This window comes from Natator depressus, chromosome 7 (genome assembly GCF_965152275.1).
Source record: "Natator depressus isolate rNatDep1 chromosome 7, rNatDep2.hap1, whole genome shotgun sequence".
NCBI lineage: Eukaryota > Metazoa > Chordata > Testudines > Cheloniidae > Natator > Natator depressus.
In genome coordinates this window covers 55,026,690-55,045,896 of record NC_134240.1, presented here as the reverse complement: position 1 = coordinate 55,045,896, position 19,207 = coordinate 55,026,690, and the positions used below count along the sequence as shown (strand labels likewise).

The following is a 19,207-nucleotide window of genomic DNA, read 5'->3' as shown; positions in this document are numbered from 1 at the left end:
GCCTAGCTCTGTGGATCAGAGGCTGGTTATCACTAATATTGAGCTGTTGTAACCTCTGTCCCCTTTGATTAAAGCGGCGCTGCTGTGAATTTCTCACTTAATCACGCCTTGGCTGGCGGGGTCAGCCTGTAACTCGGCAAGTTCAGAAAACTACAGTAGAGGAGATAAAGGTAAAATGTATTATGCAAATGTGATTATGATTGAGTCAGACTCCACCTGGCCCAGACCTCCTGCCACGGGCAAAGCTGAAGAGATATTAATAAAGAATCCGTCCTTCTAAGAGCTGATCTGTCCAGACGGGAAGTGGATAGGAAAAGCAACTCTCACTCCCCGCGACCCGCTGCATTGTTGGGGGGTGCAGGGTCGACAATGTTCCTGGAGCGTGCGGTGTGGTCAGGATGCTGGGGGCAGAGAGCCTGACCTCCCAGGGGTTTTCCTTTACAGCTGTTCCGTGGAGCACCTAGAAACGAGATCTTAGCCAAAAGGCCCTGAAGCAACAGCACTTCTTTCTGCTCCTCTCCTTGGGGTGAGGGGGTCAGTGGGAGGTGGCAGGTGACCGAGCAACTTTTGGCTGATTCCAGGTTCCCGAGGAGAGTCAAAGCAGCTTGTTCGTCTCAGGGGGACTAGGGGCCTGGGTACAAATCCTCAGGGAAAAACAAGGGTGCTGGTAAATTTCTAAGACTGGGTGATCATAGCAGTCCCTTTGGGTCTTAAAGTTTCTGAGAATGCACAAGCAGGAGGCTGGCACAGAACCAGGAATCAAGAGATCTGGGTTCTGGCACAGGCTTGCTGTGGGCATTGCCTTTCCTGGTGCCTCAGTTTCCCTGCCTGTACAATGCTACTACTGTGCAGATGGGGTGTGAACATTGGCAACACGCTTTGAGGTGCTTTGGAAGGGCACGCTATTGCCGTAATACCTGGAAGGCATGGCCCAGACACACAGTGTGGGAAAGGCCCAGCCTACCTCCAACAGTTTATAAACTAAGCAGAGAAGACAGGCAAACAGTGGGAGGAGAGCGAGAGGCAAAGGGTCTTGCCCAAGGTCACCCAGTGGCAGAATCAGGAATAGACTCCAGAGTCCGGAGCCAATAGTGTTCCCTCTGGACCACACTACAGATCTGTCTCTTTCCTGCCCCCACCAGGAGTCGACTTTCCGTCTTGCTGGGGATTGCTTTGTTAAGCTGAGCCTGGGACACTGCTGGGGAGATGGGGATGCGGGGGTGGTGCTGGGATGAGACCAGGTGAGGGGAGAGGGGAGAGACCAAGCAGGAGAACTCCTGACATGGAGCAAAGTAGGGCTGACCTGGGGAGTAGGGCCCAGGGAATGGCTAGAGAAGCAGGCCCATTTCTGTGGTTCTGCAGTGCTGGTCTGAGCCAGGGAGCACAGCACAGGGGGTGGGAGTGGGGGGGCGCTGGAGGAGGAGTGAGCACGGCGGGGCATTTCTGATCAGACCCTCTAATTAACTGCTCGCTCTTGTTTTATTTCCTCCAATCTTTCCATTTTTGCATCATTTGTTTCCCCGTTCGAGCGAAACAGCGAGAAACTTTTTAAAATTTAAATTCCGGAGTGCTGGAGCTGGGCTCCCGCTGGGGAGAAAGTCCTGGAGCTCTGCTCCTGATGGCTTTGGGAACGGATGGCGATGTTTCATTGATTCCCGCTCCCTTCCAAAGGCAGGTACCATTCTGCTTGCTCGGGTCACGTGCTCCTCATTATGTGCTCAAACCTCAGAAGCAGGGGCCTGGAACCGCAATGCCTGCTGCTATCTGAAAGGCCCCTAAGCTTGAATTTTCGTAGGTAACACAGGCAGATATCTTCCCATCATGGGTTCTTCCTCTATTTATGCCTGCCTTTCCCTTGGCTGCTGCTTGCTGCGCTGCTATAGACACCACAGATATTTATTCTGTATTTATTAGAGGTGTCAAATGCTCCTGCACATGTGGCTCAGGGAACATGGACTAGTGCGTGATCTAATTAAAATCACATGCAATCCCCTCTTTAACAAGGGAACTCTAATGCTTAGCGCTCTTTGTCCAAGTGCTCTAGGAAAGTAACAGCATGATGGGCCCCGTTGTGCAGATGGAAGCACTGAGGGACCGAGAGGAAAGTGACTCACCCAAGGGCACGTAGTGAGGCAGTGGCAGGACTGGGAATAGAACCCAAGGCTCCTGATAGGCCAGTAACCTATCCCCTGCACTACACTGCCATCCTAGAAAAATGGATTGTCTCCTCATCTAGCTGTCCCCACACCCACTGCAGACCTTTGAGTGAAGAGATTGGCCATGCACCATGCTCTAAAGGTAATAAACTAAGCTTCTGGCTGGGGAAGCAGATGCCACAGTCAAAGGTTCTCCACTGAGAGCTCCTAGCAGCCAGCCCCATGATGTTTCAATCTAAGGACTGTTAACCTGAGCAGCCAGCTGGTCTCCATCAGCAGAGCAAAGGCAGATAGCACTGAACAGGGCTCTGTAAACCAGAATCAGTGCCTTGCACTGCCCCTGTGAATTGTAAACCAGTGTGGTGACTGAAGAATGGGTATGATGGGCCACAGCCTCAGCTAGGGTGGATCTGGCCCGTGGCGCAGGATGTTCCCAGTGACAGTGGCATGCAGCACAAACTGGACTTCCAAAGTGCCCTTCAACTATAGTGTCGTTTCCAGTAGCAACTCTAGATCAGTATTTTGGACGGGCCACTCCAACTTCGGACTGTGCCTCCCCACCCTGGGCTGGGGTTGATAATTTGTTCATGGAAGTGGAGACATCTGCCTTATTCCTCCCCTGGGGCAGTCCTGTTACAGCGCTCCCGACCGGCATGGGCGTGGCACACCACGCCTGCACTCCCCCTATGGAAACTGGACATGTCACAACAAGCAGCCGGGGTGGTGCATGGAGACAGGGATGAGGCTGGGTTAGGGCAAGAGTTTGAGCCAACTCTGCCCTCACATGGAGATCAACAGGCTCTTCAGCCTTTACCCTAGGCCAGTGCTGGGTGCGCCTGACGATCCTGCCCACAGTTTGCGCCCTGTCATAGTCATAGCTCAGGCACGTCAAAGGCAAAAGCGCCCCCCACAGGCCTTGCTCCCTGGGTCTCACTGCAGCTAGTCTGTCTCTCCCCCACCTGAATGCCTTCCCATCTGTCCTATGGCCCATCCTCCCCTTTGCCTTCTATGGCAACAGTGACTGCCTCATTCTCAGGAGACTCACCAGGCGAGAGGCAACCCAAGGCTACAAGCTGGGCTTCTTTTACCTTGGGAAAGGAGTAGCCAGGAAGGGGCCCCGTTTGCCTAGAACACCAGCATTTCTTCAGCCCAGGCGGAGGGGTGGGGAGGGGAGGTATTTGGGTTCAGAAAGTGGAACAGCTGATAGGTGAGGACAAGGCTGACGATTTTCCGTCACCACACAGGACTAGTCACCCCTGCATCCCCCCACCCAGTGCTGGAGAGGTTTGCTCCTCCTGGGAAGAGGGGGTGAACTCTGTCTCCATGTTCATCCAATCCTAAGCCTCCTCCTCCACCACCAGTGGACCCCAAGTGCCCACCCAACCCAGGCCTAGACCCCACCATCATATTTATTCATCGGGGCTGGGATTCCCAAAGGAGCGGAATGAAGTTGGCACCCAATTCCTACTGACAGCCAATGACAGGGTGCTTGGAAGCGCTCTGCTGTATTCTGGATCCGGCTGTGCACAACAAGAGACTCACAGCGCCCTGCCTCCATACTCTGGAGCGCCCTGACACGTTACCTCCCTTAGGCTGCTTTGGAAATCCAGCCTCCGGGGTTTTCCCATCCTCACTGCTCTCCTGGAACCACAGAATCAAAGAACCATAGGGTCAGAAGGGACCACAGAGGTCATCTAGTCTAACCCCCTGCCAAGATGCAGGAGTTGTTGGGTCTAAACCATCCAAGACAGATGGCTACCCAGCCTCCAGTGAAGGAGCTTCCACAACCACCCTAGGCATCTGTTCCACTGGCCTACTGATCTTACAGTTAGGAAGCTTTTCCTGAGATTCAACCTAAATCTGCTCTGTTGTAGTTTGAACCCATTACCTCTTGTCCTGCCCTCTGTGGCAATGCAGAACAATTTTTCTCCATGTTTTTTATGGCAGCCTTTCAAGTATTTGAAGACCGTTATCATATCCCCCCCGTTAATCTCCTCTTTTCCAAACTAACCATACCCAGTTCCTTCAGCCTTTGCTCACGTGGCTTGCTGTCCATCCCTTTGATCATCCTTGTCACTTGCCTCTGGATCCTTTCCAGTTTCTCTACATCCTTTCTATATGGTGGTAACCAAAAATTGGACACAGTACTCCAGCGGAGGCCTAACCAGTGCCAAGCAGAGCGGTACTGTCACCTCCCGTGACTTGCATGCTCTGCCTCTGTTAATGCAACCCAAAACTGCATTTGCTTTTTTTCACCCCAGCATTGTATTGCTGGCTCATGTTGAGGCTGTGATCCTAATGGACTGCGGGGGGGATTTTCTAAAGTGCCTAAGTGCCTAAGGAGCACGTGCCCCAATAGGACTGGAGCACCTCAATTACCTAGGCACCCTGAAGTCCAGCCTTTCTCTCCAGTGGTCATGCAATTGGCCAGACTGACCTGCACGGTCACACTGGGGAAGGGGAGCCAGGCTGGTCATTGCCAAGCCTGGCAACATACACTAGCAAGGCCTTGGGGAAGCTGTCTGTGGGAGTCATTGATCCCCATCTGCAAAGCACTACGCTAGGTTACCTGAAGGCATGGGAGGGGCTACCCCACCCTACCTGAGCCTCACTTGTCAGGGAGTGTCCTTTGGATCAGCTGTCTGCGGTGCTCTTCTCTCCTCATCACCCAGCCTCCTGCAGGCGATTCCATTGTGGAGCCTTGGGGCCAATCCCAGTCCTCCCCTCCAGCCGTTCTATGCTGCCCCGGCAGGATATTTGGGAGCCAGGGGAGTCACAGCAGTCTTACACTGACTGCCTTGGTACAAAGCCCAGCACAGGCAGGGTGGCAGGAGCAGGACCAGAGGTGGGAGGCCATGGTGGGGTGGGTCTGTTACTCACACTGCTACAGAGATTGAGCTGCTGTGGACAGTAGATAATCCTTAAGGGGCTGCCATGAATTAGAGCATTCCTGGGGCTGCTCTAATTTACACTGGGGACCCATTTCATCCCTGGCATAGTCCAGCATCCCAAGGGTGCCAAAAATGGCTTAAAGCTACCTCCTTCTGTTTGGAGGTGCAACGTAGAACCTCAGCCTTATCATTGTCACAGCTGAAGCTTTTAGAGTGTGCCCATCACCCTAATATCCTGCCTTCCCCCCTCCTCTTCTTCCTCCACTCTTCCTTTCCCTTCTCTCTTCCCCCTCTGCCTTCCACTCCCCTGCCTGAATTTGCTGCTTCTTGATTAAAATGTTGACTTTAACTTGGAATTAACCTGATTAATGTAATTGAAAGTAAAAGTCCACTACTCAGCACTTTGGATGATGAGTGGAGATGGATTGAGAAAGAAAGCTTTCAGATTGAATACACTTCTCTCCTCTGGCTGTTAATTGCACCGTTTACTGGTACCTGACTCACTGACCGTCAGTGTTTAGGCCAGTTAATGATGATACACAGTCCATACTTTCCAGAGATAATTAAAAAAAACATTTCAGCAGCCTCTGTGCTGCAGGGAGCTTTCCTGCCTGTCGCAGTCAGCAGGCCCCAGGGCTTGCAGCGTTTGAAGATGGAAACGACTGCTCCTTGGGTGCACCGAGTTGAGCTGGCCTTTGTTCTGCTGTTGGGGAGGAAGGAGCAATGGTAGCAGTTCTAAACTCCTGCTCTAATGTCCTGGACTCCAGAGTGTAAGATAGTCGGTGCCCATTTAGCTCACTGGGGCAGGAAACTTGTCACCATGCTTCCTACAAGGAAGGCTGGTCTCGTGGGTAAGGCCCAGGGCTGAGACTTAGCAGCCCTGGGTTTGATTCCTTACTCAAGGCCAGATTCTTAAGTATTTAGGAACCTAACTAGGCAGATAAGCACCTAGCTGCCTAACTCTCATTGAATCCCACCCGACTGAGGTGTTGATGTGCATTTAGAAGTCCCCTTATCTACAGCTTTAAACACCTAAAGGCTTGTTAAAATCTTGCCCTCTGTGCTTCAATTCATGATCATGAAACATCCCTTCGCGGAGAGAAGGGGCAGATGGGAGTTTCAAAGTCCGTATGGAAGCAGGAAGACAATGGAGGCAGGGAACCCAAGCATGATATGGTTAATGGCCCAGTGGCTCAAGAAGCTATTCAGATCAAATCTGGTCACCGCCACACCATGAGAAAGGAACGTCAATTATACTGGGAGAAACGTAAGATGCGGGTTGCGGTGATGAAGAACTTTGTCTAGCAAATAACCAACCACATTCAACAAATAGCCAGACATCCTTTACATAGCCCAGAAACATAACACCTGGCAAAGAATCAGCAGGAGCTATGAGAGGGATCAGAACATTGCAGAGAAACTAAAACCATCTCGTTGTGGCAATCTTCACCGCAGATGATGTTGTGGACCTTCCCTGGACCTAGTCTGTTCGGGCAAGAAAGGTGAGGCACTGTCAGAGACTGAGGTGTTAGAAAAGTATATTAGAACAAGCCCCCAGGTGTAGATGGTTTCACACAAGACCATACGCTGCCATGGTTTGTTATGCAATGACTCCAGACTCCGTGCTACTGGCCTGGCGTGGTAAAGTGTCCTACCATGGAGGATGGAATAAGGCTGCCCTCCCCAGAAACCTTTTGCAAAGGCTTTGGGAGTACATCCAGGAGAGCTTTATGGAGCTGTCCCGCTCCATCCCCAGACACGTTAACAGACTTTTCCAGTAGCTGTACTGGCCGCAAATTAATCATTAAACACGCTTGCTTTTAAACCATGTATTATATTTACAAAGGTACACTATACAGAGGTCCCTTCTCCACCTGGCGGGTCCGGGAGCCCACCTTGGGTGGGTTCAGCAGGTACTGGCTCCAGGTTCAGGGTGAGAAACAGTTCCTGGCTCTCGGTTTCTCCACTTGCTTTCTGTGTGCTATCTTCAGCCTTCTCCTCCTCCTCCTCATCTTCCTCATCCCCAAAATGCGCATCCCTGTTGCATGATAATCCATTGATGGAGTCAAAGCACAGGGGTGGGGTAGTGGTGGCTACACCCCCTAGAATGGCATGCAGCTCATCATAGAAGTGGCATGTCTGGGGCTCTGACCCCGAGTGGCCATTTGCCTCTGTTTTTTTGGTAGGCTTGCCTGAGCTCCTTAAGTTTCATGTGGCACTGCTGCAGGTCCCTGTTATAGCCTCTGTCCTTCATGCCCTTGGAGATTTTTTCAAAAGTTTGGGCATTTCGTCTTTTGGAATGGAGTTCTGATAGCACAGATTCGTCTCCCCATACAGCGATCAGATCGCATACCTCCCGTTCGGTCCATGCTGGAGCTCTTTTGCGATTCTGAGACTCCATCATGGTCACCTCTGCTGATGAGATCTGCACTCACCTGCAGCTTGCCACACTGGCCAAACAGGAAATGAGATTCAAAAGTTCGAAGGCCTTTTCCTGTCTACCTGGCCAGTGCATCTGAGTTGAGAGTGCTGTCCAGAGCGGTCACAATGGAGCACTCTGGGATAGCTCCCGGAGGCCAATACCGTCGAATTGCGACCACACTACTCCAAATTCGACCAGGCAAGGTCGATTGCAGCGCTAATCCCCTCGTCGGGGGAGGAGTACAGAAATAGAGTTTAAGAGCCCTTTAAGTCAAAGTAAATGGCTTCGTCATGTGGCCATTTACCCTTCGTCGTGCGCAGGGCTAAATCGATCTAACGTTGCTAAATTCAACCTAAACTCGTAGTGTAGACCAGGGCTTGAACTTGTAAAAAGCCTTTGACAAAGTCCCCTACAGGAGATGTTAAGGAAAGAAAGTAGCCATGCGTTGAGAGGCAAAGTACTGTCCTGGATCAGAAATGGGCTAAGGAGTCGAAACCCAAGAGTAACTAGTCAATGTTCAATGTGGTGAAAGAGTAGCACGGGTGATCCATGGCTTTGTAATAGTGCCCAAGTTGTTTAGCACAGAATCATAGAAATGTCAGGCTGGCAGTGTCCTCAGAAAGGTCATCTACTCCACCCCCCACATTGAGGGAGGCTTACATACCCCTAGATAATTCCTGGCAGGTGCCTGTGTAACCTATTCTCCAGTGATGGGGATTCCACAACCTCCCTTGGTAACCTGTTCCAGTGCTCAACTAACCTTAGAGTTAGAAAGTTTTTCCTAATATCCAACCTAAATCTTCCATGTTGTAAACTGAGCTGATTCCTTCTTGTCCTGCCCTCTGTGGACACAAAGAAAAATTGATCACCATTCTCTTTATAAGAACATTTGACATATTTGAAGACTGTTATTAGATCCCCCCTCAGCCTTCTCTTCTTGAGACTAAACATGCCCAGTTCTTTCAACCTTTCCTCACAGGTTGTGTTTTCTAAACCTGGTTATCATTTTTGTTGCTGTCCTCCGGACTCTCTCCAATTTGTCCACATCGTTTTTAAAGTGTGGCACCCAGAACTGGATATAATACTGCAACTGACGCTTCACCAGTACTGAGTAGAGTGGGACAGTTACCTCAGGTTTCTTACATACGACACTCCTGTTAACATACCCCAGAATGATATGAGCCTTTTCTGTAACTGAATCACACCATTGGCTCATATTCAGTTTGTGATCCACTATAATCCACAGATCCTTTTTGGTAGCACTACCACCTACCCAGTTATTCCCCATTCTGTAGTTGTGCATTTGATTTTTCCTTCCTAAGTAGAATCCTTTGCACCTCTCTTTATTGAATTTCATCTTGTTGATTTCAGACCAATGCTCCAAGATCATTTCGAATTCTAATCCTGTCCTCCAAAGTGCTTGCAACCCCTGCCAGCTCGGTATGATCTGCAAATGTTGTAAGTGTACTCTCCAGTCCATCAAAGTTGTTAGTGAAAATAATGACTAGTACCAGACCCAGGACCGGCCCCTGTGGGACCTTGATATGTCCTCCCAGTTTGACAGCTGAGTATGGTTTTGCAACCTGTTGTGCACCCACTTTATAATGATTTCATCTGGACCCCATTTCCCTAGTTTGCTCATGAGAATGTCATGTAGAACTGTGTCAAAAGCCTTGTTTGAATTCATTCACTAACAACCCATGTGAAGAGCAATCTGGCCCAGAGACTCAGCAGCCACGTTTAGATCCCAAACAAACAAAACTAGCCCAGAGTCCGACCATCCTTCGCAGCAAGTTTCCAAGCACTGAGGTTGCCCTGCACGCCCCATTCTCCCCCACCAGCACAATGTTTCCAGAGAAGTCCAGTGTTTCAGTTTAAAGGGCCACAGTATGGAATTAAGACTAATGCACCGACCGTCCCACTGAACAGTGGTGATAGCTTCACCTGTCGCATTGCTCCAGCGGAAGCTAATTCAGTGCCATTCAAAGTAAAATATATGCACGGGAAACTCATTGTGGACACAACTGTTAATTCGGGCATGAGTAGAAGTCGCACTTTCACTCGTTTCTCAGGAAAGTGCCAGGTAAGCGGCTGGGTGGGTGCCAGGGGCCAGGGAAACCAGGGTCAGGGAGGACACTGGCAGGGACAGGAACTGTGGAGTGTCTCCAATTATTGTCCCTTTGCTCAGGCCTGGGAGGAGTTGTGTGCAGTGCAGGAACTGCATGGCGTTTAATGAGGAGGGGCTCAGGGCGATCTGCTTCTGGGAGTGAAAAGAATGGGAAGAATTGTTAGGGATAGTCCAGGGCTTGAACTAGGAGAGGGGGATTCAACAGGGTTGGGGATCCAGTTGCCACTGGGAGCTGGCACCTAACTGCTTTCGGTGCCTTTGAAAGTCTCCCCCCAGGACAATGGGGAGATCTGGCTGGCCATCAGGGGAAGGTTTCCTGGCTGTGGGCTAGATCCTGCCCATGACTCCGGTGGGGTGGCACAGAGGGAACGGAGCACCCAATATGGTCTCCCACAGGAAGCAGTGGGACGCTGAGTGCTGGAGTTACAGAGAACTGGGCCCTTCCAGGGATGGAGTAGGGGCTCTAATAGGTCTCTAGTAGAGTCGGTTCCCTGAGCCCTGTGTGAGGGGGTGGCACTGCCCAGACCCCTTGGGGCAGGAGGCCCCGCTATGGAGGAGGAAGAGCAGCAGAAGGGGTTGCTGTGGAAGCATGGAGGCCAGCCAGGCTCTCCTTTGCTATTCCACACACACACACACAGCCCCCTGCACTAAGTGACATCAAGCCTCATTATTTTCATCACAGGCCACATTTGTAACCTGTTACCAAGTAAATTGTGATAAAATAGACTGCAGCAGCCCAGGCTCTGACTTTCTTCGCTGAGAGCCTACGGGGAGCATAGCAGCCAGGCAGAGAGCCTGGCACAGCTAACTTCTTAAAGGGGCGGGGCACCTTTCCATACAACAGCAGGGCTTAAAGCATGGCAACATACACCAGAAGGTGGTTTAACGACATTCCCCTTGCACTTTCCATGCAGGAATCACAAACATGAATTGGTTCATCCTCATGTCAGCTCCAGGAGTTAGGTCAGTATCATTATCCTCATCTTACATCTGGGGAAACTGAGGCACAGGGAGATGCAACCTGCCCAATGTCAGCCCGCGTCTGGGCTGGGAACAGACTCGCAGCCTCCTGACTCCCAGTCCTGTCCCTGAAGCACAAGACGGACTCCTCACAGTCTAGGATTAAAGTAGCAGTGTGAGCAACTGTGAAACATTTCTCTGCCTCCTCCATGCCAGGTGAGTCCTACTGAGCCTGGACAGTGCTGGGGGTCAGCTGCCTGCTGGGCTCTCTCTCTTTGGAGAGTCTGAAGGCAGCTCAGGGTTTCCCAGTTACTAAAAGGGATCTGCTTGTAGAAACAAGTTCTATCTTAGCTCCTTTGCAGCCCATTACCACGGCATCCGAGCACCTCACATGGATGAATGTATTTACCCACCTCACACTGCTGGCAGGTAGGGCAGTGCTATCATCACCCACTTACAGAGGGGAAACTGAGGCACAGAGCAACTAAGGCTCAGATCCTCAAAGGTATTTAGATTCCTATATTCCATTAAATCAATGTAAGTTAGAAACATAAGTACCTTTGCGGACCTGGGCATAAGTGACTTGCCCAAGATCACATGGGAAATCTGTGGCAGAGCAGGGAATTGAATCTAGGTCTCAGGCCAGTGCCCCAACTCCATGGCCATCCTTATGCCATACTCTGGTACACAGAGAAGTGGCCATCACAGTCACTGTATTCACAGCAAGGAATTATGGTCATTCTTTGTATTCTGGTGGCACCTGGGTTCTCAGCTGAGATCAGAGCCCCCTGGGTGCTAGGTACTGTGCACGCACCCAGTTAAAGACCATCCCAGGATACACTTCATAAGATGATACCCTCTATACATGGTTTATAAAGGGTTAATACAGGATCACTAGCTGTTATAGGCACGTTACAGACATGAGGAGCATGTGTTTTCGATGGCCACAAGCACAGCAGTAAAAGGTGTTTGGGATGGTTAGAAGCAACCACTGTTGGACTCTAACAACTGGTAACAGCAGATTGGCCATTTATTAAGACGTCTGTTCATCAGGCGTTATCCGGGTTTAATCATACCTTAATAGAACGTGTGACCCATTCTCTGTCTGCGTCTTGTCCAGCAGGCAAAAGGAGCACTGGGCTCTGCCAGGTGACACAAGGCGTCTACGGCAAAGCCAGATCTCCAGAGTCCCTCCTTCCACTCACACCATGACCGGGGTGAACATAATTTTAAGCCAGTCTGGTTTATTGCTAAAGCTACAGCACTGCAATAGGTGGCTGTGCTGGCTGGGGCAGAACTCCATTGTCACCCGCCTCTACTGTCCAGGGCACCTGCTCTTCTGGTGCTCATTAACGTCATTTCATTAGTGATATTCTTCTCCCTCTCTTTCCTTCCTTTCTTCCCTCAGGCTGGTATCCCTGCCTCTCCCCTTACCTTCCCCAGATGTGTTCTGGTCCAGCCCTGCAATCCTCACTCAGACAGCACTCCCGTGGAAGTGCGGCCCACGCAAGGGCTGCATAAGGCCTCCAGCATTTGGGCCTCTGTTTATTCCTCTGGGGTTAAAAGACTTGCCCAGTCACAGAGCTAGGAATAGAACCAACGTCTCCTGGCTCCGAGTCCAAGTTCCAAGCTTGTTTTGTATATTCCAATCTAACCTTGCCCTCTCTCATTGTGTTCACTCTTCAGATTGTACCTTTCTACTAACTGATTTCCCCACTTCTATTTTCCCCATGTGCTGTTAGCACTCATTCAGATTTCTCCTGTCTTGTTGTAAAGAAACACACCTCTTGTTATGGGTTGGCACCTCCATGATTTAGACTTAGATTCCTTGAATAAGACATTTCCAGACAACTCAACACTGACCCCAGCACCCAAAGTGAAGTTCCTTCCACCCCACATAGGCAACCAGCCCTGGGTCATCAACAAATACAAGAGCCCTGTATGGTGGGAAGTTCCATCATTCCAGCAGATGGGTTCGTGGAGAGGACAGCGTTGCAGCCCTAGACGCAGCACTGCAGGCAGCCCCCTGGGTGGTGGTGGTTTCCTGAAGGGTCAGGACTGCGAGTTCTGCTGTACGTGAAATTCTCTATTCTTTCATGAATTAAGGGTTGGCTGGTATGGAGAAAGTGACTGGAATAGCTCCCTATTTGGACACTGTTCTGGAATGAAAGTGACTTGATTCCAGAACAATGTTGTGGAAGTGCATTAATATTCCAGAATAAAGAATTATTAATCTAGAATTATTCTGGAATGGAGTGTCCATGTGGAGACATGTTCTGGTCAATTTCCACATGTAGACCAGATATATCCATACACACTTCTACTTTGGCCAGGTGGCAGCTTCGTCCTCACAGCCTAGCAGTCTGGGGCACACTTGGCAGGCTGGCTTCTCTGGGAAGGGACAGCCCTGTGCTTATGGCAGCCACTGCTTCCCTTCGGAGAGCATTCCATAGTTGACTAGATCTCACTGGAGGACGGACCCTCGGGCTGAACAGCAAACACACACTACTCCTCTGAATAGCCTCATTGACTCAGATGGGCCTACACATGGGAGCAATGTTAGTTACATGCATAAGTGTTTGTAGCATCAGGCACTGAATTTCTCCTCCTTTAATTCCACCCCATTACTCCTCTTTATACCCCCGACTCACTGCCAGTAATTCCTCTCCTGCCTTGGAGACAGACCCTAAATCATGCTGAGTAGCACCTGACTCCGTGATTGGTCCATTGACTTCAGTGGCATAAGATGCTCTTCAAGGTGCTAGTTGCCCAGACACAAAGATGTGGGTGTGGTACAAGAACCCAATTATTTATCTGTATTACCGTAGCACCTAAGAGCCCTAGTCATGGACCAGGAGCCCATTGTGCTAGGTGCTAAACAAACACAGACCAAGCTCAAATAAATTGGTTAGTCTCTAAGGTGCCACAAGTACTCCTTTTCTTTTTGCGAATACAGACTAACACGGCTGTTACTCTGAAACAGACCAAGCAGACAGTGATTGCCCCAGAAAGCTGCCTTAGGTCCCCATTTATAAAATCACAGGATATGGTCTGCTTTTACAGTGGGGTGCAGAGTACAGACACTGAGCACCCCCCTAGCCCAGGTATAAATAGCAATGTACACAGTGAGGCACTTCGTAGGCAAGTGGAGGGCAGACAGGTCTGAACCCCCAGGGTATATACCCTACACAGCTCTCTACATGCCCAAGTAGTGCCTTGCCCATCTACGCTGCTAGGCTATGCCTCTGTGCTGCCGAAGCCTTTCACTGCTGCCTCTAGCTACACATTCCCTACACTGCAAGGGTAGACCAGGCCTAAGAAGACAGGCGTTACCCAGGATGGGCCAGATTCTGCTCTCAGCTGCACTGGTGTAAGTCATGGACGATCCCACTGACATCAATGGGGTTCCTCTGCATTTTCACCAGCATAAGGATGGGGGAGTCTATCTGTAGACATTCCTAGATAGTAGGGTTGCCAACCCGCCGGGATTGGCCGGGAGTCTCCCAGAACCAGCCTCAATCTCCCAGTGACTATTAACGGCAACCCGGGAGATTTTAATAGGCCAAAGTCCGGGTGGGCGGCGCAGCGTGGCTCCCGGAAGCAGCCAGCATGTTCAGCTCCTAAGTGCAGGGGTGGCCAGGGGGTCACTACGTGCTGCCCCTGCCCCGAGAGCTGACTCCACAGCTCCCATTGGCTGGGAATCACAGCCAATGGGAGCTGGGGGGGGGCGGTGCCTGCAGGCAGGGACAGCTCACACAGCCATCTGGCTGCCCTGAGCCTTGGAGCCGGACATGCTGGCCGCTTCCGGGAACCGCCCGAGGCAAGCGCCACCCAGCTGGAGCCTGTACCCTGTAACCCCTCCCGCACCCAACCCCCAGCCATGAGCCCCTTCCCACACCCGGACTCCCTCCTGGAGCCCACACCTGGCACCCCAACCCCCAGCCCTGAGCCACCTCCTGCACCCAAACTCCCTCCTGGAGCCCACACCCCAAACCCCCTTCCACACCCCAACCTTGGCCTGCAGAGACCACCCTCACTGGTGGGGTCAAAGGCGAATCAAGTCTCCATGTGCATTAAGTGCTGGGGTTTCCACATCCCAACTGGCCTGGAGAGGTGGCCTGTGGAATGGTCCAAGGCCTCCACCAGGTCTCTCTAGTGCTGAGTAATTCAGGCGGCTCAGAAAGCTGGGCGCCAGCAGCTATTCAGGGCTCTATGGAGAGCTAGGGATCATGTCACTGAGCTGCTTACACTGGGAGCCAAGATAGCCACCGGCCTGGGATCGGGTGTCAGGAGGTGCGAAGGCACAGTGCCGGGAAGCTGCTTCCCAGCTGCCTCGGGCACCAGCTCCTGCTTGCAGCCACCTGCACCTCGATCAAAGGCATCTTGGATTATTCAGGTGCCCCTGGAAAGCTCTCCTACGGCGACAAGGAAAGGCTGTTTGGCTAGGAATGAAGTGCTCATCGTAGGCGGCAGGGCAAAGTCTCACTCCTCCTTTGCACGCACAACAGCAGTGGCAGGAGAGCTCTCCCCCTTCATCACACCAGGCCTCATAATTAGGCCAGGGCCCTGTGACGTGCAGTGCTCCTTCCACTCCCATTAGCTTCCAGTTTAGAACAGCATAAAATCAGGCCCATTTCACAGCCCATCCCTGCTCTGCAGATCCAGAGACGACTTGGGGCCTGCTGAGAGGGTGGGAGGGGGGCAGAGTGTGGGCAGCCGGCTTCACCAGCCTTACTGAGCATGTTCAGTACAAGCGAAGCAGCAAGTCTTGGGGTGGGGCACCTGACCCCGCATGCCCCCATCCACCTGTCACCTCTGATATGTATCCCAGCATCCTTTGTGCTGCCTTCCATAGTGCTTCAGTCCTGTGGAAATCGGCGCCTTTTGTTTAAGGGAGCTTCTGGCACACCCCCTTTCATGGCATTCCGTTTCTCCGGTCATTTTGGTCCGGAGGGCTTTTATTTTACATTAAAGGTGAGCAAACAAGATGGCACCAAAGTGCAGCCTACATGAGAGCGAGCGCTCTGTGCTCTCTCCACCGGCACCACACTGCATCTGCCCTGCTCCATGCCCGGGCAGCTGCCTCCGGTGACAGCAGTCTCCCAGGCATAGAAAATGAAATCCTAACAGTTGCACCACTTAGGCAGATTAAAAGCCTAGGAAAAGGAACTGGAGTGGGGTCAGGTCTCTCCCCACCCATGAACAACTGCTGGCGATTCCCGTTTGTGAGGTGTGAGGACAGCAACCCACAGGCTACGCTGAAGCAGAGACATCTCAGTGTTGGCAGATGCAGCTGTCCTGCAAGGAGGGACCACGTTCTGTCCCCACAACACATGTACCCTGTGTTTGAGCCTTGTGTCTGCAGCCAAGCCTGGAACTGCCCACATAAAATGGAAACACCACAAAATGAAGAAAAAGGAAGCAAAATTTAATGCTATCTACTTCCTGAGCAAATGCAAGAAACAAAACATTGCCGGAGGTCTCACCACCTATAACCTCCTGACCGCTACCCACAACTCCAAATGTGCCGAACAGCTCTGCAGACAGACTTCAGAAAAACTGAGGAACCACTTACTGCATCTCACATACTTCAGAAGGGGCCACCTCAAACAAGAAATCACCACATGCTCCCACACATTGCAAGGTGGGGGGCGGGGGGGGGGGGGAGGGGATCAGGAAATTTACCTGGAAATCATGTGAGAAGTCCAAAACAGCTACCAAAAAACCTGATGACAGCCATCCAACACGAAAAGAAAGTGGAACCAACTACAACTACTTCACAAGCCACAGAACACCATATCTGGGAGAAGCCATGGCACCCGTATCTACCCCATGGACACTACACAACACCTGAACATCAGTTTATCAAGACTACCCCGAACTGGAGCTGAATTAGCTGTACTCTAAGGGAAATGAACTTCTGCCTCACTACAAAACCTTTTACTGTACTAACGTGGAGAATTCTTCTGCCGACTCCACCTAAAAAATTCTTTCACAACTAGTTCACAGTTACCATGTCCCCACAAACAATCATAAGAAATAAGAATCCTCTGACTGGACAGAGTGCATGAAGTCACACACTTGATCATTTCATTGACTGTCTCAGAAAAAATACTGACTGTGAAATCCTTAACAAACATCACATCCACCACAGTCTCTCCGCTGCCAAGAGGACAGTTTTGCAGTCCCTGAAATCTAACCACCACACAGATAAAGGTTGTAGTTCTCAACCGCAATGACTATATTAATGAGGCCAATCGTTGACTCTCCGACACCACCTACCAAAAAGTACTCAAAGAAGTACTCCACACCACAATTTACCCAGGAATTTAAGTTTATCATCAAATCTTTCCCCAAACAACTTCAAGAGAAACTCTACAAGCTCATCTGCCAAGAAGCCACCCCCAGGGACCTTCTGCATGCTTCCCAAGATACACAAGCAAGGGAACCCAGACAGACCATATCTGGCCACAGCGATCTTACTGAAAGAATGTCAGGACTCACAGAAACCATCCTCAAAGCCACTCACCACAAAAAGAGCCAGCTTCTTCCAGGACACTACTGGCTTCCTTCATAAACACCACAACATTAACAACCTCCCTCAGAACACTATCTTTGCCACCATGGTTGTCATCTCCCTATACACCAACATCTCTCACAAGGACAACATTGCTGCCTGTCTAGCACATATACTAAAATTGCAACAATACAGAGAAGATTTGCATTGCCCCTGCGCAAGGATGACATGCAAATTCAAATATTTACAAGACAATGGACAAGTCTCAGCTCTCCACCCCAAAAACACATTGTCAAACTCATCCCTTTCATCCTCACCCATAACAATTTTATATTCAACAAACACTTTGTCCAAACCCTGGGAACAGCCCTGGGTACTAGGATGGCTCCCCAGTATACCAACCTCTTCCTGGGTCACTTTGAAGAAGAATTTCTGGACAAATGTGCCACAGAACCAATGATATATCTGTGATACATTGATGATATTTTCATCCTCTGGACAGACAGCAAACTCCCTCAGATTTCCATCACAACTTCATTAAACTCTCTCTGGAACACTCTCACACTAGCATCAACTTTTTGCACACCAGGATCAGTTTCAACAATGGACCCCTACAGACAACTACATACAAGAAACCCACAGATCACCACACCTACCTTCACAGATCTAGTAAACAGCCCCAAACACAACAAGAAATTGGTCTTCTACAGCCAGGTACTCAGATACCACAGAATATGCTCCAAAGAGAAAGTCTGGGATATACACCTTAACACATTCAAAACCGCCTTCACCAGACAAGGACACTCCACCAGAAAATTATATTGCATCATGGAATGGGTCACCCAAATAACCCAAGAGAACCTGCTTCAATTAAGAAATAAAACCCACTACGATTGCACACCCTTAGCTGTCACCTACCACTCCACACTGGAACCCATAAAGGGTATCAAACTACTACAACCCATACTCAAGGGGGACCCCATCCTGAAAGAAATATTTCCTAAACTTCCTCTTCTGGCCTTCAAACAACCCCGCAACCTCTCCAAACTGATCATCACAAGCAAGCTCCCCACAGCCCAGGGCACTCCAACTCAAAGCAGCACCAGACCCTGCCAGAACAATGGATGCAAAACCTGCGGACACATCTCCACTGCTACAATGATCAACATCCCCCATAACACACCTTTCAAGATCCATGGGTCCTACACATGCCTATCACAGCATGTGGTGTACCTCATCCAGTGCACTAAATGCCCCAATAGCAACTATATGGGTGAAAGCAGACAATCACTATGCTCTCAGATGAACTCACACAGCAAAGCTGAGACAAAAACACCACACCACCTGGGGGTGCAGACTTTTCACAAAGCAATCACTCTATATCTGAGCTCTCAGTCCTCATCCTCAAAGGAAACCTGCACAATACCTTCAAAAGATGAGCCTGGGAGCTTAAATTCATAACTTTGCTAGATACTAAAAATCATGGTCTTAATAAAGACACTGGATTTATGGCTTATTACAACAATCTGTAACCCACTTAACCCCCCTTTTTGTCCTGTGACTATAGGGCTCTTAACAGGTCACTTCACCTTGAATGGTCCCTTAGAATATGTGCTAACTACTAATGCTAAATTATCTGTTCGATCTTGCATTTAGCTGTGACACTCTCAGTACCTTTCCCAGACCTCTCTGTGTAAGAAGAGTGCTGTGTAAGTTTGAAAGCTTGTCTCTCTCACCAACAGAATAGGTCCAATAAAAGATATCACCTCACCCACCTTGTCTGACAATCTCAGGCATTTATGCTGCTAACTCTCCCGATGTTATCACTCGTCTCACAACAGTTGGTGTTTTTCTTAAAGGCCCAGCTCCCAGAGTCAGGTGATTGCATGAGCATCTCAGCTTTTGTTTCTTTAAGACAGATACATTTCTAGCTCTGGTTGCTGAGGGAAAGACTTGCAAATGTGTCCTCAGTGCACCCTAAAGGTTCAGAAATCAGAAGGCAAAGAACCTCCCTGCACAACATTTATTGAAAATTTCATGATGCTAAAATAATCTTATAAATGTGGATGATGCTTGTGTGTGAAAACATGGATTTCTACAATACTCACTGGTCAAATGTCTCATCACCATGGT

General features: G+C 50.1%; 1 non-coding gene across 1 annotated transcript; it reads left to right on the top strand.

Moving 5' to 3' along the window:
- Window positions 1-17,226: 17,226 nt before the first annotated feature.
- LOC141991767 (U6 spliceosomal RNA) lies at window positions 17,227-17,333 on the top strand. Its single transcript, XR_012640455.1, has one exon. It is a non-coding gene; the product is annotated as a U6 spliceosomal RNA (small nuclear RNA).
- Window positions 17,334-19,207: the final 1,874 nt, after the last annotated feature.